This window comes from the organism of the source record quoted next, unplaced genomic scaffold (assembly GCF_019419815.1).
Source record: "Pyrus x bretschneideri cultivar Hongxiangsu unplaced genomic scaffold, Pyrus_bretschneideri_v1 Contig31, whole genome shotgun sequence".
NCBI classification, from domain to species: domain Eukaryota; kingdom Viridiplantae; phylum Streptophyta; class Magnoliopsida; order Rosales; family Rosaceae; genus Pyrus; species Pyrus x bretschneideri.
This window is the reverse complement of record NW_025999624.1, coordinates 2,034,774-2,056,271: the sequence shown is the minus strand read 5'-3', so window position 1 is coordinate 2,056,271 and position 21,498 is coordinate 2,034,774. Positions and strand designations below refer to the sequence as shown.

At 38.4% G+C, this 21,498-nt stretch overlaps 1 long non-coding RNA gene across 1 annotated transcript; it reads left to right on the top strand.

Annotated features, from left to right (window-relative positions):
- Window positions 1-14,676: 14,676 nt before the first annotated feature.
- LOC103941964 lies at window positions 14,677-18,038 on the top strand. The gene is made up of 4 exons (XR_007260476.1): window positions 14,677-14,951; window positions 15,031-15,085; window positions 16,534-17,958; window positions 18,029-18,038. It is a non-coding gene; the product is annotated as an uncharacterized LOC103941964 (long non-coding RNA).
- Window positions 18,039-21,498: the final 3,460 nt, after the last annotated feature.

Genomic DNA, 21,498 nt, shown 5'->3' with positions numbered 1-21,498 from the left:
TCCCAACAATATAATTGAGCCAACACATGCACCCAAACAAAGCCAACCTAGCTAACCCTACATGCATTTCTTTATTCACTCTTCATCACATGCATTTTCACCACCATTCACACACACATGCATCCTGAAAACCTTGTGCCGTGTATCCCCTTCAACTTTCCAGCTTCCCACTCCTTAAATTCAGCCACCATTCATTCTTTATTCCACATACACTCATCATCACACACCCTAGCTATCATTCACATGCATTCACATGCATCACAACCCCAAAACCATCAAGAAAACACCCTTGCCGTGGCCTTCACTCACACTTCCAGCTTTCCACCTTGCATTTCCAGATTATTCCTTCATCATTGCATCCATTCCACATGCATTCTTCATCATTGCACCACAAATCAGCTCATCCCACACTCAATGCCGTGCAAACACACCCCATTTCCAGCTTTCACATGCACACACATGCAATTCCAGCACCAACAACAACTCAATGCCGTGGGATCCTTATGCTTTCCAGCTTTTCACATGTTGTCCTAGCTGTTTTTCCATCATTCCTCCACACAAACACCTTAAACAAACAGCCATATAACCTCCACTCCTCCTATAAATACCCTTGCATTCCCATTCATTCAACACATCTCATTTCATACACAACACCACACCACAAACACATCCACTTCTTCCTAGCCGTGAGTCCCCATTCCCTTATAATCCAAACACCATTCCTCATCCATTTCCATAATTCCCCAATCCATTCAACACACCAACAACATCCCTTAGACCTTGTGCCACAATAAAGAGGAAGATAAGAGGGCCTAAACGTTCATACAATTCAAGTTTGAGTTGTTGGAATGTTTAGGCGTTTCTTTGATTTCAATGTTTAATTTCAATTCTCTTTGTTTTGTACGTATGAGGAACTAAACCCCCCTTAGCTAGGGGGTGATTCGAAATATATGTTTATGCTTGCGTTTTGATTTGATTACTTCTAATTGCGTTTCATAAGTTGTGAATTCAATTTATTTAACTATTTGATTGATAACCTATTTATGTATGTTTATTGAGAGTTCACGCTTAATTTTCATGCATGAATATGACGCTAGAATATAAGTGAGTTTCACGTAATAGTTATGAACTTATATTCACAAGTAGTGGAGGTTGCTTATAAGCAATCGCGTTAAACAAATTCTTGGCATAAGTTTCATGCAATCATAGTAACGAATGCCTCGTCAACACTTATAATTTTCATAGAGCGTAATGATTCTTGCTTGTATCTCTATTATGCAATCATGTAGGGGACTTGTGGGGAATGTTTTGGGTTGTCGTATGCAATCATCCAATTCAATAACATTAGGAAGATTTGAAGGTTAATTTAAGCGGACCTAATTAACCCGGGGTGATGAGTTTCATAATTCATTGAAATGCAATTGGAAATCTTTTTATTATGCAAGTGTAACATGTGTGGAGATGAACCCCTTGGCTAGCATCCATTCATTCCATTTCATCAATTTCATATTTACATTCTGTCTAGTTTATTAACTTGTTTCGTTATTTCAATTTTCGTCAAACCTCAATCCCCCTTTTGCTTTAATGTTCAATTTAGTTAGAAATCAATTTAGTTTGTGTTTTTAAAGCATTTTGAGTCTTTTGGTTTGTCTTAGTGTTTTAACGTTTAGTTTCACATTCTTTGAGTCTAGTTTAGTGTTTTATATTGTTTTTACGTTTTTGAGTCAGTTTCCAAGAGATTAACAATCCCTCCTAATCCCCGGTCCAGAACGATCCCTACTTATACTTATACTACAATTGACAAAAAGAGGGTTTAATTTGTGTGCGCATAACTCTCGCATCAATAAGGGAATCCAAGGAATGTATTTGATCTAAGAGACAAGTGATTTAAGTTAGTTAAATTAACGAGACCTTTCTCTTATGTTCATTCCTAAAACGTTCCTAGCCATAGGATTGCCAATTGGGCATTGACAATCCGCTAAGGTTAGTATGTGTTATGTCGACTCAAGCGTGAGTATGAACTAGTCTCAAGTCATTTGGTGTTGGACACTAAGGCAAACACATAGGTGCTCGAAAGAGTAATCGAGTACACTGAACAACGATCAAACGAGAGTTCGAACATACATGTCATGTGAGAACTCAATAGTTGCAATATGCAAAGTAGTCCTTTGACCTGAGGCATCATTGATGTCTAATGGTTAGGTCCTTGATCTTTGATTATGTCAACGGCATTCCATTGGAGTGTCCACGGCATTGTTGGGGTCAAGCTATCTAGTCATGTAGGCATATGAATGCACAACAAGGGATCTCTAACCTTCCATGGTGGAAGGAGAATACTCTAAGATATGATTCGAGAGTCTTTGGCCAAAGCATATGAATATGACTAAGGAAGATGTTCCAAATCTTATTCAATTGAATCATATAGAGAAGTATCACATTGGATAGTAGACATGAAACAAACTATCACTTAAACAATGTGATTAAGAGTATTGTATTAGAGAATGACCGTATTGCATTGTAGTTGTAACTGGATAGGTTCTCCAACCACTTCTACTTAGCTTGGGTAACCATGACATGCTGCTAGGCATCACCCATGGTTTGTGGAAGCCCTAAAGATTAGCAAACACTAATTTTAAGGGAGAATTGAAATGTGGTTTCAATTCACAATCGATCGTTAAGAGTAACATCGCCCACTACCTCGCTAATTGGAACCTAATGGATCGTACGCCGAGTAAGGATATAAGTGAAGAAATTATATGAAATGGATAAGCAATTAAATGGTTTAATTGAAGAATGGTCAAGATTAATTAAATAGTTAATTAATTATACGAAACGTTCGTATTGGGCGTTTAAGTTAGTTTTGGGCTTCGGGGCGCAAAAACGTTTTGGTCCACAAGGCCCATTATGTTTAAGTTGTATGACAACTAAAACAAAATGGGCAATTAAGCCCAATAACAACATATGGCCGGCCATAAGGGTGAAGGGTAGCAAACTTGTATTAATTACAAGTTTGCCACTCACATGAAATGAAGTATAAAATCAACATTATAGCTTTGTTTCAAATTAGGGTTTTCTAATAGAATTTGGGTGAAACATTTTTTCTCATTTTCTACATAGAGGCCGGCCACTTAGGGGAGGAACATCTAGCAATCTTTTCTTCCCTAAGTCATCCATTTCATCTTCACACTACATCTTTGGTGTGGAGACTTAGAGACACCAAACCTTTGGTGTTTTGGAGAACAAATCCTCAAATCCTCAAAGAAGAAAAGGAGCACTAAAAGGGAGGAAATCACAAGGAAGATCCAAGGAGCAAGGAGGTGACTTGAAGGCCCTCCACTTGGGTGAATCCCTTGTGCAATCAAGGATGAGCTTCAAGGGTAAAGAATCTCTAAATTCTTATTCTCTTTAATATTGTTAAAGAGTCTTATGGTTCACCATATACTAGGCTTTGAAAGTCATGGGTTTTATGAATTGTTTTTGAATGCATGCCTACTTTAAAGTGTTATTAGTTTGCATATGTATTCAAATGTTCTTACATGTTCTTAGCTAGGACAAAATTTTTCCTTCAAAATATTGAATCTCAAAATTATTCGAAACTTGACATTCGGAATATTTACTCACACATTATGGAAGCTAATGAAGGGAGAAGTATTTTTCCCTCTTAGGTCGAGACCCAACTCTGGCGAGATTGGCCAAAATGGGCAAAAAACCACCCAAAGCCGCCCAAACTTCTAAGCTTCGATCAATGTGCAAGCTCGGTTTCAACGTTTGGGTATGGTGTCAAACTGAAGAATGCTTCGACACAAATCCATAACCTTTGATTTTGTTCGATTTCGTTGCCTTATGAAGAACTAGTATGGAAGATGGAGAGAGAGAGAGAGAGAGAGAGAGAGAGGGGGAGAGATGGAAGAGGAACTGCAGCAGCAAGTTGCTGTGCATGTGCTTATGGGGTATGGGAAGCTTCCCTTTTTAATTTTCCTAGTTTCTCAAAATTACTCTTTTGTCATTCAACTTAAAACAAGCACATCTTTGTTAAAACTCCGATTTGTTCTAACGCGTTCTTGACGATAAGTACTATGAGAATAAATAAATTTATTCATGTGTGCTACAAACACAAAGGTCAACGAAAAGTTAACGACTTAAAAATGTCCACACCATTGGTCTCTATTTGGTGATCCATATAAGACAATTTACGATTGAACAAAAGAAGATAAGCTTAGACCTTAGTGATGAGCCGATTTCATATTGTATATTTTTTCTTGGTATATTTTGGTGATTATTTTGCTAAGGTTTTGATGCTTTGTTATGTATTTCAATGTAGGACATGCAAATCCATTTTGAGCATAAAGGGATCAAACGGTGAAATTTTTTAAGAACAATAACAAGAGTAATTAATGGCAGATTCACTATTGAATCGTCCTTCTCATCTTTAAAAGCCAAATCATCGTCCGCATCTAATCAATTCCCAATCGTGATTCCAATTGGAAGATGATGGTTTTGGGACTTGGGCTTTTCTTGAAACTTGAAGAGGACACCCTAAGCTTTAATCACAATTTCTAACGTGTGGACAACACTTTACGGACCACGCGTGCGGATGGAATGTGGTCCTTGGGATGAAAATTGAACGGTTGAAAATGATTCCATCATAATGAGCTTATAATGAAACAGGGTCATAAATGACCCATCACTTAATTAAAATGGTACCCAGCATGAATTCAAAATTTCTTAGAATTTAAATTGTCCACACCAACCAACATCAACACTTATCATCTTAAGTAAGTCTTGTCCTCCTCCAAAAACACTTCCTCTCCCGCATTTGCTTAAACACCATTGTCGTCGATAACATCCTTCTCGTTCGAAAACTTGTTTCCCATTTTTTACCAAGTTATAGTTGGTCTGTGCTTGTGTTGTTTGGCCTCAGAAATTCCAGACAGCAATGAAAAAAATCAAGGGACTTTGGTTAGAGACTGTGCAGTAAGTTCCAAAGAAAGGACATGATTTTCACTTCATTCTAGCTGGGTTTAGACAGCTTCCTGCAACAATTATCGTCATATTTTATTCCCCCAGTGAATTTCACATTTGGTGAGTTTTGAAAATGTAACCCTAGAATTTCATTTTGTTATTTTTGTTAAACAATATAAATTAAGTTAGGTGTAAGTTTAATTATGCATGTTCGTTGATGTAATTAGGTGGAATTTGTCGATATATGTGAAATTTTATTACAAACTAGGGTGCATTGTGAACTTTTGAAGCTATGTTGACAACTTGTGTAGATGTTGGGGCATTGTCTTTTGTTTTGGTAAAGTTGTAGTTTTGAGTAGGGATTGATTTTTGTATCCAAATTATTGATAATTTTATGGTGGTAAGGATTGACTTTTGTATATGAATTATTGTTAATTTTAAGGTGGAAATTGAAATTACTTAAGTAATGATGCTCTGTTCATATGAGATGTAAAGCTATGAAGCATTGGTGACAGGTTGTCATAAGGTTATGTGTTGTTGATTGTTGATGTGCGTGTATTGCTATATGTACAAGCTATGGTAACCTAGAATGTTCAACTAGCAACCAGAGAAGAAGAAATGTATAGGGAAGGGGTTAACAACTTATCCCAAGCCTTCATGTGTTAAGATTGATTAGGGAGAAGTTTAATGAGGCACACCTTGGTGCCTTTGGAGCAAGCTACTTTGGCCACCTTCAGAGTGTGGATGAATTGGCGTTTAGTGGGCAATTGGTCTATAAGTTGTTGCTCCGTAGAGTGACAAATCAAGGGTTAAAGACCTGGAGGGGCTAACTTATTTAATAGGTTGTGAATTGACCCGGTTCACAAAGCATGACTTCTACCTCATTACATGTCTACGATGTGACGGTCCCCATGACATAGAGGTTGAGCCATAAGCAATTAGGCTGCTGAAAGAGTATTTGCCAGAGAAATTAGGGTTGGTAGGTGAAAATAGAAAGGGGTGGAAACAAAAATGGAAAGGTAAAGCCAAGGCCGTCTCCAAAAAAAGTCAATAAAAAAATATTAGTGACTTGCGAAGAGCTTGAAAGGGCACTTAAGGAGTGCAAGAGCATGGATGATTCATTCAAGCTAGCTTGGTAGACTTTGGTGAGGTTGTATTGACAAGGATGAAGAATAAAATTGCTATGAATCTAGACTACCTCGACCTCGTTGAGGATATAGATAGGTGCAATAGCTTTGCATGGGGTTCCATCTTCTTTGAACAATTTCATGACAACCTTGGGTTTGCTGCTTTAAGGAAAGGTTAAGGTAGAGTTGAAAGGGATGATGAATGAGATGGAGGAGGAAGAAGAAGAAGTTAGGGGAATAAAGAGGGCGCAACGGTTTGGATAGGGCTGCACAGGATTTTCGTACGCTTTTCAAGTAATATGTGTTGCTTTCACTATTAATATTGGCTTTATTAATGTGACTGGGTGTTTCATTTATTGACGAATATTGCAGGTGTGGGCATATGAAAAAATTTCCCAACTTGATAAGCCACTACATTACTGCAAGAGGGCAGATCCGACAACTACATCGAGAATTTTGCGATGGAAGACAATGAAGAAGCAGCCAATCTACGAGCAGCTACAGTTGTATATGACCGAAAGCTGAGAGGTATAATTGTATTGCAAAACTTTTGAATTTTATGAATGAAAGTGAATGTGTGAGTATTGTATGTGTAAGAAATGTATTTATGATGTGTGGCTTTAAATGTCAGGTTGTGGGGATTAGAGAAGTTTTTCTGACTGAAGCGGAAAAGAAAAAAGCATAGTGGACATGGGGGACAATGTGGATGTTGTGATTCCTGAGAACCTAACTCCTGACACAAATGATGTCAGTGAGTTGAAAATGCAGTTAAATGAGTTGAATCAAATGATTAATCATAGAATGCCTTATGTGCACATATTGCTTGAAAAATGAATGACAACTTATCGACACGTTCAACATTCCGACGGAAAAATAGTGCTTACAAAATGTTAGAACTCATTGTGCACGCAACTCATAAATGTACAGAAGCCACTTTTTATCAATCAACTTATGTTCTTCTACTAACATCTTCCATGCAAATCCTTGAAAGCGCCCTCAAGCTAACCCTTGTCATTGAACTTATTAATAATATGCCATATGCATTACCGATGAAAGGTGGTTGGTAGTTTGCTACCGATGGCCTTTGTTGTGGCTCCATCTTGATTCATAATTATGATTTTTGGCGGCTCACTAGGCATATCCTTAAGCATTTCTTTAAACAACCATTCAAAGCTCTTGGTTTTTTCATCTTTTAAGAATGCACAACCCAATATCGCGGTTTGGTTGTGGTTATTAACTCCTAACAAAAAAGTAAACGTCACCTCGTACACATTGGTGTTGAAAGTAGTGTCAAATACAACATCACCAAAATGGTCATAACTACGTTGTGACTTGGCATTTGTCCAAAAGAAATTTCTAAGTGTTCTGCCTTTGTCAATATCCATCTTCAAATAAAATGAATCATTTTTCTCTTTCTCATCCTCAAAATGCTCCTTCAACATTTTCGCGTCATGCCGATTAGATGACCTCACAATTGTTGTTCAACGTTATACATATTCTTGGAGGTGCAACCATTTTAAATTCCTTCACTTTGCACCTTCAACAAAGCCACTTGTTTATTTATGGAAATATGGGCATCCGCGCATTGTTCAATCATCGCCTTCTTTTGTCTCCGAAACTCTGTAATGTGATCTAAATAAGTGTGATGCACTTGAAATAGGTGGTTGTTTCCTTTATTAAAAACCGTTATAACAAATTTTTCACAGTCACTTGCCCCTATTCAGCTCAAGTTACGGCTTGCAGTCAATTTTAGCATCTCACATTTTTCCTTTCTTATTGGGATTACCATCCTCCTTCTTCCCTTGTTTGCAATAAACAAATTCTTTCCCTAATTAACATTCACCATCAATGGACTTTCTACTATTATGCTTTTGAATTCAAACCTTGGTGCAAGTGCATAATTGTTGTAAAATGTATACCCTTCATCTAATGAATCAAACTCCATTCTCAATTTGGGTTTCAACTCCTTGTCTACCCTTGGTACCACAAATTCAACCCTCCGTGCACCTAATTCATCCCCTGCATCCACATCCTCTCTTTTGACAACAATTTCTTCTACTTCTAACTCATCCCTCATCAAATTATACTTCAATGTCTACTTGCAACAAAGTTACACAAGTACAACTCAACTTATCATAACCCATCCTAACTTTTACAGCTATATATCTAAAATCCAAGTTCACAATTTCAACCAAATCCACTGTTAACCACCCACCATTATAGCTTCAAATCTCAAATTTTAAAAACCACATTGGAATGGAAATGGATTATAACATAGGTTTTGGAATTATTCAAAGACTCACCTTCAATATCTGGGTTTCTTCTGAGGTTGTGGATGAACCAACCATGTCAACTCCAATCCAAGCACAACTTCAATCTACAATAATCGAGCGCTTGCACACACTGTCCAACACCTCCCTCTCTCTGCCCCTTTTTCCCCGCAGAGACAACCCTAATATACTCATCCCCTCGCTGTCTAAAACACATCCATTGAGCAACCAAAAAAAAGTTGTGGGGTTACCAGGTTGTAGCCACGACCTAGCTTCAATCTGCCTCAAATTTGTTCCTTTATGCCAGCTTTCTCCTTCTCTGCCTCTCTTCCTTTCTCTTTCCCTCTTCAATGCGCACAACGGGCAACCCCTATTTCCCGCTTGCTCCTTGTTTCCCTCTCTTGATCAAAAGATACCAACTGAATAAAAAAAATTTAGAATTTTCTAAGTGCACCGAGTCATAACAAATCGATTATACTCATAAGCTCGTCCTTTCTCAGCTGTTAGATCTTTATCTGTACCATCCATACCTCAGAAACGCCCAAGCTTTAATATAAGTTCTTTTGGGCCTAATTTGGAGTCCTAAAGGTTCGGGAACGTGAGGATTTCTTTGCTAGACATATTTCCTACCTTGATTTGAATTATGATTTTAAGTTATCCTTTTATTATTTTGTTTCTCAGTTTTTAGAAGAGCTTTTCTAGGAAGGATTTTATTTTGTAGTAGTATAAAGAAATTAGCCAGCCATTAGGGTTCTCTACGTGACTTTGAGAGAACTTGGCAAAGTTTTGGCAAACTTCAAACTTTTTACCTACAAGGTGTTTTCAATCTTTTTTCTACTTAATGATATTTTCTTTGACTTTAATTATGAGTATGCATAATTAATTCCTTTTGCTAGGGCGAGACCATGAGCCTTAGCATGTGTATGTGATTTTATTAATTTGTTTATGAATGGATGCAGGCTTGCTTTGAATTATTAATCAACGAGTTTAAACTATCTAGTTGTCTTAGTGATAGCTACCATTAGGGTAATTAGACAAATAATTTGATATAATTTCTATTGGAACATCACCTTGAACTTGATGAGGTTTTCTTGTGATTAGTAATTGTAATTTCACCTAAGACGAATATCACGCTTGGTTGCTTGGTTTTTCAAAGGCTTTTCACAAAACTTAATGAGTCTTGTAGGGGTAGGCAAATGGGTATAGAAACCGCAGGTCGAGGCAGGTAATCAAGGTTCATGGTGGGTACAGGTCGGTTCCAAATTTTTAATAAGAGAAACGGGGTGGGGCGGGGTGAGACAATGAAATTTTAGGGACAGCTGGTTCCTGAAGTATAAAAAAACATGTACCCAGACCGGCCCATTTGTAATAGAATAACGCCTACGTATTGGGCTATTTTATTACCAAACAAGGCCTAAGCATTGGACTATTTACATTAATAAACAAAGGCCCAAACTCCACTATCAGACTCATGCCCATAGCCCACACCTCTCAATGCCTAATACCAAACAAGACCTAGAACCTTCCATCATCCCTACAACTTAATCAACAAGCAACAGTCGTCCTCTTCCCCCAAACTGTAAACCCAGTAGCTCCAAGGTTCTCAGAGACCCAAATGACAAGGCGTTTAATCCCAACTCTCAACTGCATCCTGATCAAGAAAATCATTCACCTTCTAAAACCACCACCGGCATTCTTCCCCCCGAGTCTTCCACCAAGGTAAATTCTATGACATAATCTTCTTCTTTGCATAAATGTAATTAGGGTTTAGGGTTTTATCTTGATTTGAATTTTAATGGTTGTGACTTGCGATTGGTCCAATTGGTGTAGCTAAACTCAGGGAAGGTGGTTGATGTGGGACAAGGAGCCAAAGACAAGGTCGGGAATCTGATGCCGTTGCAGACGTAGCCGTCGGTGACTCGGTGGTGTTGTAATGGTTGTAGCAGTCGAGCTACTTGTTATCAACTAGCAACGCCGTTGAGTTGTCACCAGGAGTGCCATCGAGTCGTCGAGAGTTAATCGGTCTCCATGAGCAGCCTCTTTGGTCTTCTTTGGTTACCTTCGCTACTGTAGGACCCATGGGTACCCGTGGGAACTGGTCCGTTTGAAAAAGGCTGGGGTAGGTCTGGCTCTCATTTTGAACAATCCAAAACCCGCTCTACCCCACCCCGTGTTATTTACAAATGGGTTAGGTCTGGTCCCTTCAATTTTGGGACCAACCCGACCAGTGCCCACCCCTAGAGTCTTGCATGTTTATATTTGACCTGAACATCACAGACATGTTACATGTTAGATATACGTTTTCACTTAAACATCACGAGAAACATATGTATTAGGAAAACCTAACCTTCAAAGCATGTATGTTGAAATTCATAAGTAATTGTTAATGTTGGCGACTAAACCCTGGCCTTTCCCATAATTATTTTATTCCAAAAACGTTTTTCTTGCTTTGCTAATGTTTTTCCCCAACTTTCAGATTAGTTTACTACAAATTTTAGTCTTTAAATTTCAGAATCTCAAATCTTTGCTAAAACCTATTTTAAATTATTAATTAAGGGTTAGTTTAATTACAATTATTTATTCAATCCTTGTGGAGAATAACCTTACATAAGCGATTATACTACAATTAGCTTGTACTCTTACAAGTATTTTAACCCATTTGCGCATGTATGATAGGAGCATATTTAGGCGACTTAGTTAGTTTGTTTTCGTACATTTATGTTGTTAGTTCATAGTTATTTTAGTAGTTTAAGCTATTTTCGTGTGTTTGTAGGTTCATATGGCTAAGGAAGCAAAAAGGTGCATTTTGGAGCAAAATTGGACTTGGAGTGGATAGCATATGTTTGGAGCAAAAGGAATGGACGAAATTGAAGACCTAAAGGTGTTAGGATTCCTAATCACAAGAGGAATCCTAGTCAAAGAAGGTTTCCTACTTGAAGTAGGAAAGTTAAGCCAAGGTTTCCTTAACCTTTCCTAATCCTAAAAGACCTCATGTTTCAGCAACATTGAAGACTCTTATGCATTTTAGGACACAAACCAAGCCTTCCTTGCAACCTAACAATCCTGACCGTGCACCCCATTGACTTTCCCTTCCTTGCAGTGCAAGGAAGGTCCTTGTTTCCTATTCTATGTCATAAAACCACATTCCTTTTCACCCCAATCTCAGCCGCACCTTACATACCTTTTCCATCTCAAATCCTTGCCTAATTTTAGCATTAAATCACATTCCCTTTTCATATAATTCATGCCGCAAGTTTCCTTCCCTTTCCCTTTGATTTCTGATTTATATCTCCTTTTCCTTATGGATTTGGGGTTGAATCCTTTCCTAAATTATGTAATAAACCTTAGGAGTCTTTCTCTCAAATAAATACCAAAGTCGCACCCCTCATTTAACCCTAATCACTCTCACACGCAATCTGCCATCATTCACAGAAACAAGCCCATTTGCCTGCAGCCTTCAACCTATCTTTCCACCATTCTCTTACTTCTATACCTTCACCCAAACATCCATAAACCATCCCCAACCTTTGCCGCACCACCCTACCAACCTAAATCCATTCACAACCCAGAAATTCATACAAAATCACCTAGACCTCTTGTGCCGCAACCTTGCAAGGAAGAAGAGAAGAAGAAGAAGCCTTGGACGTTTGTGCATTCAAGTTGGAGTGTTGGAACGTTTTTAGGTGTAATCTATCTTTTGTTTTCAATGTTTAATTCAATTTTCCTTTGTTTTGTTGTGAACATGAGAGGCTAAACTCGTTTTAGCTAGGGGAGGCTTTGAAACCATGATTATGTTTATGATATGAGTTGATTAATTCCAGTTGTGATTTCATAAATTGTGAATGCAATTTACTTAACCGTTTGATGGATAACTTATTCTTGTATGTTGATAAGGAGGCCTACTTAATTTGCATGCTTGAATTTGGTGCTAAAATATAAGGGAGTTTCACATAATCGTCACAAACTTATATTCACAAGTAGTTAAGGTTGTTTTCACAATCATATTAAGTAAATTCCTAGCATGAGTATCATGATGTCATAGTTACAAGTGCTTTGTCAATACTTATGATTTTCATTGAACGTAATGATCGTTGACTATATCTCTATTATGATGTCATGTAGGGAGCTTTTGAAGAATGCTTTGGGTTGTCGTATGATGTCATCCAATCCAATAACTTAAGGAAAATCTAAGGGTTAATTAGTGATGTCACGGTTAATCTGGGGTGTTGAGGTTCATGGTTTATCGAAAAAGTAACTGGAAATCAACTTGTGTTTGAATGTATCATGTGTGGAAAAGTATCCTCTAGCTATCTAATCGTCCATTGGTTTTCCCAAATTCGTCCATATCTCTTCTAAGTATTTTAGTTACTTGTTTTTACATTAATTTCATCCAAAACCCAATCCCCTTTATTTACTTGTTTCAAATTTGTCCTAAAGAGTGTTTTTGAGTAATTTGAGTCAAAACCAATTCTATTTTCGTCCAAATTAAGTCCTAGAGTCTAAATTGAGTCTTTTTGATTGTTTTGAGTTGTTTTGAGTCTTTTAAGTTTGTTTCAAGTCATATAAGTTTAGTTAAGAGTCTTCGAGTTTGTTTAAGTGTTTTTTAGCATATTTTTGTGTCTTCGATTCAGTTTTCACTAGATTAGCAATCCCTCCTAATCCCCGGCTTAGAACGATCCAGACTTATATCTATACTACAATTGTCAAAAAGAGGGTTTAATTTGAGTGCTATTATTTATCACATCAATGTACTAAAAGTCATATAATGTAGTACTACAATTTAAGATATTTCTCTACTTATAAGTAAGAGGTCTTAAATTCGACTCTTGTTAATGGCAAATTCGGTACCATACTATTATGGCCGCCAGTAATTTCACTTTATAAATATTCTCGTTCGGTACCATATGTTAAGATATTCTCATGTTTGTCGTAGTCACGTCAAACCCATTATTCTAATAGGATCTGTTGTCACACCTAATTATCTTAACAGGTTACCCGACTCGACTTGACCCATTTATACCCATTAAGAACAATATATGCTTTATTAGACCTTATCCCTGTTTTGTTTTGTTTTATCTTATTTTGCTAAATAAGGGCTCGTTTGGAAGTACTTTTGAAATAACTGAATCCGTTTTTTATGAGAGTGCATTTTGAACCCAATCCTTAGTAAAAGTGCAAGGAAATCCTGAAAAAGCACTTAAAATGCTTCATACAAGGTGCACTTTAAGTGCTTTTGGAATTCAAATACACTTTCACCAAAAGTGCTTTCTGTCATTTTAAAAGCACTTCCAAACAAGTAGTAAATCTCTTATCAAATAAAAAATTTCATACAAAATTACTAAATATTAACATTTGAATTCGTAAGTTTAGTTTTATTCAACAATAAGACTATAATAACTCCGTTAAGCACTACAAGTTTATATCTACGTGCATAGATGTTACTTTCAAAACAAACCTCAAGAAACTAATAGCCTTGGGACCAAGGAAAATCTATTAATCTAGGGTAATAATTTAACATTTATTTAATAAATGATTAATTTACCAAAGTATTCCTTATTTCTTATATATTGTATATTGTATTTAGTTTCTCGTTTTACGAACTAATAATCCTATACGTTTGTTTAACCAAGTAAACTTCATGAATCTACGGTAGGAAAAAAAGAAAAAACTTCATGAATCTACCTATTTTTCTAGAAATAGATTGTACATTGTTCAACATAATACATTATTTCATTTTATGAGCATTTAACCAAGCAAAAACTTTATTTAAATAATCAAAAGCTATAGTAACACACATCAGGTACAACATTGGCATTTGATCTCAAAGGTGTAAAGAAATCAGAAAATTATTATTTTATATATTACGTTGGATCTATAAGAATTTTATATAATATAGCGAATTATTAAATTAGCACATTATCTCCAAATCAAAACCTATCAAAAATATTATTTAACCGAGTCATTTATTTATCGGGTATTAAATTATCAAAGTTCTGCTGTATATTACTACAAAATATCAAATGTTTAATGGTGCAACACGTCCCTAATTTTCTCTTTAATTGTGTCCTCATAAATGTAAAATGACCAAAATCCTCCAAGAAGGGTAAATGTTGAATTTGCATTGACTTTCATTCTTGTGACACATATGAATTATTCTTTTAACATATTCTTGTAATGCTCGTAGATAGGAATGCATTAGCGCAAGGAGATCGGAATTTGAAGATAAAATAAATAGTGACTTTTAATTTAACAGGTTACTCGCGGCTAAGCCTGAATTAATCCGTTATTTAAGAAATGTTTAAGGGTTGACCAGACAACACACCCAACCACTTATTCTTTAATCTGAAACACATTATTTCCGTGTTGATTCGTGTTAGATTCACGGATCGTGTGTGAAATTGGCAAGTTAAGGCACCGTACACTTGAAACGACGAATGTGCCCCATCATGTAGAAGTATCACTTGCAGTACTTTAACAACTCTTTATGGAATTTTCAATTTTGTGCTGCATGGAAATGGTTTGGTGACTGATCCAACTGCTTGGCGCAACTCATGATATCTGGTGTTTGAATTTCATATTTGACAATCAAAAGGTATACATGTTGCTTCCTTTAATGGTCTTCTCTTTCTCTTCAGTACTCATCTTTTTAACTTCACTTTTGCTCTCAATAGGTGTTTGGAGCGGAGCTTCTTCTACGCAACAATGGAGGACGTGATCTTCACTGGGGTATACTACTAATACTATTATTGATTTGTGGTTACGAGCTTCTGAATTTGTAATCACAATTTAGCAGTATTCTCGTTGTAGTTGTTCCAATTAGATATTGGTGTGGCACGCCATGTGTTTGATGAAATGTCTCCGAGAAAATCTCGTACTGAAATCGAATTCAGAATGGATGAGAATAAAAAGTTCAAAACATAATAGAAACAAACAATCCAGTCATCAAACTTCACGGAAAATTAAAACATGGTTTAAGAATTCCAAAAATAAAACATCGAAATGGCAGGTATCTCTCTAGATACTTGCAGGGGCAACTACCAACTACCAAGTCAAATGCCTACTTGATGCTTTTGATGATAGAAGAAATAGCCTCCGCCTTTATATCCAACTTAGTTGAAGGGCTGCCCTTTATTTCGGCACTGCTAGTTTCTGAATTTGGGTAAGATGCTTCCAGTTTATGCCCAGCTAAATTTTCTAGATTCCAGATGAATTGTGAATGAACCAAGGGGCATTCAGAGCCGATCAACCTAGATGCAGAGTCCAAGCTTCTCATCCTATTAGTTTGATCTTCTATCCTCTGGTGCTCTGACATATGAGCATCCAGGTTTTCAGAAAATACAAATTCACAGGGGCATTTAGGACATATGTAGTGAGCATATTTGCTCTTGTTCAAATTCCTTTTTGTCCCTATTCCGTCAGGTAGGCTTGGATTGGAACCCACTTTTTTATCTTGCTGAGGAGCTAGGAGATTTACACTAGGATTGCTCCCTTTGTAGCTTCGTAGTTCAGACAAGTTTGATCTTTCCATATAAAGATGAGGTTCATTCCAAGTGAAGAAGGAGAAGTTTGAGTCAGGATAAGATACGCTTGCTGGTGTACGAGCAAATTCCTTATTGCCTCTAAACTCAATTGTATTGAGATTGATAGGATCTCTGAGCTGGTTATGAGATGAGGGATCATAAGAACAATACTGAGAAACCTCAGAAGCTGCAAAATGAACGAAGTCATTGAACGTTATTAAACATAGTCCCATGGATCTTGCTTTCTAAAAAATTAAAAAAAATATACATACACATAAAGTTAATTGATTTCCAAGTTTTTAAGGGGCTGTTTGTTGTACTTCTTGGATTCTAGTTTTTGTTTTGAAACTAATGAGCATTACTTTCATTCATCATATTTTAAAATTAGTGAGTAATGAGTATTAAGAAAATTGTGGATTAATCCAAATAGAATAGGTTGGGCTTGATAGTTTTCCTTAAAATCGGTATATTCCCTTAACACCTATATTAGAGTCAGTATTTAATTCACTTCAAAAACAAAATTGGTACTTAATCTGAATTTGCTTGGTTTTTATTTCATCTACAAAATATAATAATAATAAATAAATTATCTGACTGACAAAGAAGTTGAAAAGTGACATCTCTGAAAAATGCAATTTGACTGAAATTACCCAGAGAAAAAGATGGCTGCATAAACCAAAGAAGGCTATTCTCATTCTTTTGAAGGTGAATCGTTCGTGACCGATCTGCATTAACTTGAGTTCTTCTGGATGCTGCAACAAATTGACTCAGAGTAAGTTGGCTCATGCCTTGCATTGGCTGCTTTTCAGAGGGTGGACGGTCATTTGATCCTGAAGATCGAGAAGTAGTCACTGTTGTGGCAAAATGGACAGTGTGGTTTCTTTCCCTACAGTTTTCCGAGGGGTTTTCTGGAGGAGTGTCACTGCTGGTACATTGGAAATGCAAACCGAAGGGAATTGAAGCATAAACTGGTTTTTCCATGAAGAGAGAAGGACAAAAGGTAACTGCTATGAGGTAATTGCACTGAAAGATGAATGAATAACACGCGAAGTAATTATATCATTGGGAGTCTTTAGGTTGAGTTCAAATATCCAAGTCCAAATTCTAAAATGGAAAATTACCTTGAGCACATAAAATGAATCCGGCCATTTAACATATAACGTAATGAATTGAATACCTTTTCTCTACAAAGAAATTTATTTAATGTGCACAATTATATGGGAAGAAGTGTTTTGAAATGAGAAATATTTTCAAGGATCGGGGGTGTCAGCCTAAGTTTTTTTATTTTTTTTTTATTTTTTTCAATTGTGTACATATTAAAGTTTTCCAGAAAAATTGTACCTGGTTATTTATAATGAGCTCAAGAAGATTTGCTTTTGTGCAACTCCAATTGTCATACTCTGAATTTTACATCAGGAATGCGCTGCCAAGATCTGTGGTAGATAAGTAATGCACTATCAACTTCTGGACTCTTAACTACAAAGTTAACTTCAGGTAACGCTTTTGAATGAGGCTTTGGGCCGTTACTGATGGTATCCAATTCCAACCCACCCCATTGCCCATATAGATTCACTGCCCATGGTCATGATGATGATTGCTTGACAATGAATGAAAGAGCACTGCCCTCTCTGCACAAGGAGGGGAGAAATGTGATGCCCCGAATCTTGTATTCGGTGATGCACTGGAAAGACCTAGGATATTGTAAGGCTTAAGAATCCAGAAGTTGACTTTAGCTGGCAATTTTGGATGTGTCCTTGGATAGTTACATTGGAATTGATGGACCTGCTGCAGTTACACATTACATCTATTCTGAAGTCTAGAACTGTTATATAATGAAGAGTTTATCTCAGTTTTGCATGCTGATAATGTTGGAAATGAAAAAGCATGGTATATTTTATCCTAATTTCAGTATGCCTGCTGATCCTCGTTATGTTATACCTGCTTTATGCTTATTCTATCGAATGGGTGTTATAACTAATTCTTCTCTTACTACTAAGCCTTCAATATTTCAAATTTTCTTTGTGCAGGAGTCCCACTCTGACTCATTCAATAAACTCAATGTCGGTGACTGCAGAAGAGGTGAGGGTCATATCAGTGCTGCTGGTATCGTTTATGATAGTAATGACGGATGGACCGCAGTGTTTTGCAGGTAATCTTGGGATGGGAGAGGTACTAACTGCGAATGCTTAGGGTTTGTTTTATAGCCTCCATTTAGCCTGGAATAAGGTTATTAAGAAGCTGAAAAATGAAAGAGCTTCAGCTATATATAGAAGTTACTTTGATGCTGCAAAGTTTAGATGTATAAAAGAAATAATGTAAATATTGACTGTGAAGATACATCAAATAATTATTAAAGAAGCCAAACTGAATTTCACCTCAAAAATTTTCTGTAGTTCCTTCTAAAGATTGGTCAATAGATTGAGCTTGTTCGGAAGTGCTTTTAAAATGACTAGAAGCGTGTAACATCCCACATCGCCCAAGGAAGTGATCCTTAAATGTATATTCCCATCCCTACCTAGCACGAGGCCTTTTGGGAGCTCACTGGCTTCGGGTTCCATTGGAACTCCGAAGTTAAGCGAGTAGCGCGCGAGAGCACTCCCAGGATGGGTGACCCATCGGGAAGTTCTCGTGTGAGTTCTCAAAAACAAAACCGTGAGGGCGTGGCCGGGGCCCAAAGCGGACAATATCGTGCTACGGTGGTGGAGTGGGCCCGGGAAGTGGTTTCGCCCGGGCCGGGATGTGACAATTTGGTATCAAAGCCTAACCCTGGCCGCGTGTGTGCCGACGAGGACGTCGGGCCCCTAAGGGGGGTGGATTGTGACATCCCACATCGCCCAGGGAAGTGATCCTTAAATGTATATTCTCATCCCTACCTAGCACAAGGCCTTTTGGGAGCTCACTGGCTTCGGGTTCCATTGGAACTCCGAAGTTAAGCGAGTAGCGCGCGAGAGCACTCCCAAGATGGGTGACCCATCGGGAAGTTCTCGTGTGAGCTTCCAAAAGGCCTCGTGCTAGGTAGGGATGGGAATATACATTTAAGGATCACTTCCCTGGGCGATGTGGGATGTCACAATCCACCCCCCTTAGGGGCCCGACGTCCTCGTCGGCACACACGCGGTCAGGGTTAGGCTCTGATACCAAATTGTCACATCCCGGCCCGGGCGAAACCACTTCCCGGGCCCACTCCACCACCGTAGCACGATATTGTCCGCTTTGGGCCCCGGCCACGCCCTAACGGTTTTGTTTTTGGGAACTTACACGAGAACTTCCCGATGGGTCACCCATCCTGGGAGTGCTCTCGCGCGCTACTCGCTTAACTTCGGAGTTCCAATGGAACCCGAAGCCAGTGAGCTCCCAAAAGGCCTCGTGCTAGGTAGGGATGAGAATATACATTTAAGGATCACTTCCCTGGGCGATGTGGGATGTCACAATCCACCCCCCTTAGGGGCCCGACGTCCTCGTCGGCACACACGCAGTCAGGGTTAGGCTCTGATACCAAATTGTCACATCCCGGCCCGGGCCCACTCCACCACCGTAGCACGATATTGTCCGCTTTGGGCTCCGGCCACGCCCTCACGGTTTTGTTTTTGGGAACTCACACGAGAACTTCCCGATGGGTCACCCATCCTGGGAGTGCTCTCGCGCGCTACTCGCTTAACTTCGGAGTTCCAATGGAATCCGAAGCCAGTGAGCTCCCAAAAGGCCTCGTGCTAGGTAGGGATGAGAATATACATTTAAGGATCACTTCCCTGGGCGATGTGGATGTCACAATGCGTTTTTGGTGAAATTGATTTTGAGTTCCACAAGCACTTTAAGCGCTTTTTGGAAGAATCACCAGATATATGCTTTTTGCAAGAAGCACTTATAGTGCTTTTCGAGGATCCATTTGGATTTTTACAAAGGATTGGGTTCAAGAACATTTTCACTAGAAGCACTTTCAGTCATCTGAAAAGCACTTCCAAACGACTTTTCATTTACAAGCAAGTCTTTTTTTTTTTTTTTTTTCTTTTTTTTTTTTGATCTGTTTGATGTGTTGAAAAATTAGTTTCATTAATATGGTTCTACAGTTTACTTCATTATATAAATGACAATACTAACTTCTTTTTTTCTCCTTTGGCAGTTGAAGACAGAGCGCAGGAGCTTGAAGTAGAAAATATTTTTTTGCTACAACACTGGATGGTTCACCCTGGATACCTTGCCCTGTAACCCATACAGAGCAAGAGCCTTGGCCTGAATTGTACTAGCATTGTCTTGGTGAGTTGGTTAGATATCCTCTTCTCGGCTTTGCAGCTGGTTGATCTTCCTGACTTAAAGCTTAGTCTCCTTAGAAATGTTGGCTTTTTCAATATTTCAGAAGTTTGATCTTTCCTCTTTTTGTCTTCATCATCTGGTTTCCCAAACAACGCACTCAATAAAAGCCTTCTGATTTTCTGCCCCTTGGTTTGCTTTTTACAAGGCCCCCCACTTTCTTGAGCAATGGTATTCTTAGGCATCTCCATCTCCAATTTGGGGCGACTGTGTCTCTCAGAATGATCCAATTCCATTCTGATGAGTCTAACTTGTCTTGCAAACTCCAGTCCTCTGGGCAGAGCCAGCCTAGTTGGACTTTGTAGCAGACTTGGGGAGTTCACAGAAGGTGAGTGAATTGGTGTTTGCAGGCCAGTTTGTTTATTCTGTTGGTCATTCAGGTCAGATATGTCATGAGCCTCTGTCTCAGCTATCCCTCTCTTTTCCTCCTCCCTGACATGCTGCAGCGCCACCATGAACGGATCAAAATCATCATTCCACAACCTCCTATGCAAAACCCGCATTTTGATCCCTGAACTCGGTGACCTTGGGGTAGATGGGGTCGGGCTTTGGTTGGTATATCTTTTCTGACCAAGACGGGGTGGAAGTTTGAGTGGAGGTGCAAGCGGCATAACTTTTCCCTCGCAGAAAAGGTCATCAGCAAATGCCATGGTCTGCCTTTGTTCGTGCTCCTTGCGTTCAAACAAGTCTTTCACCTGCTGGCTAGTCACATTATCAACCGAACCAAGATTGAAACTGTTACTGGTGTCGAATTCAAAGTCTCCGAGTTTGGAATTGGCATCATGATATGGTGTCATGGGTGGTGTTGGGTAGTCGTCATAAGTTGATGATATGGTCCTTCTCCTAGGACTAGTTGGGACACTAAAGAAGAAGACGTTGTTGTTATTGGCAGAGCTGCAATATCTTCCAGGGGTAGCAGGTGCACTGACATGGGAGCAGAAATCATCTGGGATTTCCATTTCCGTTCAATTTCAGAGAGAGAGAGAGAGAGATTAATTTGGAATTGAGTGTAGAGATTTTCACTCCCGAATTGAAGGAAAGCCCGACTGACTGGGTTATATTTATAAACAAGGATTGATTTCCATCTTCCAAACTAATCTTCAAACATTCTTTTCTTGTTTTGAAAGGAGGACAACTGGCGGCGAACCACGGTTATCCACCTCTTTCAGGCCCGGAGAAGGCTTGTTGGAAATTTCCCCCTCAGTGGCTACTATCAAGCAGATTCATAGCTTACAAAGTATCAAACTCAGGACCTCCCGTTTTTTCTTTAGGGAGCTGATGTTCGCACTTATCCACTGGGCCACTTGTCAT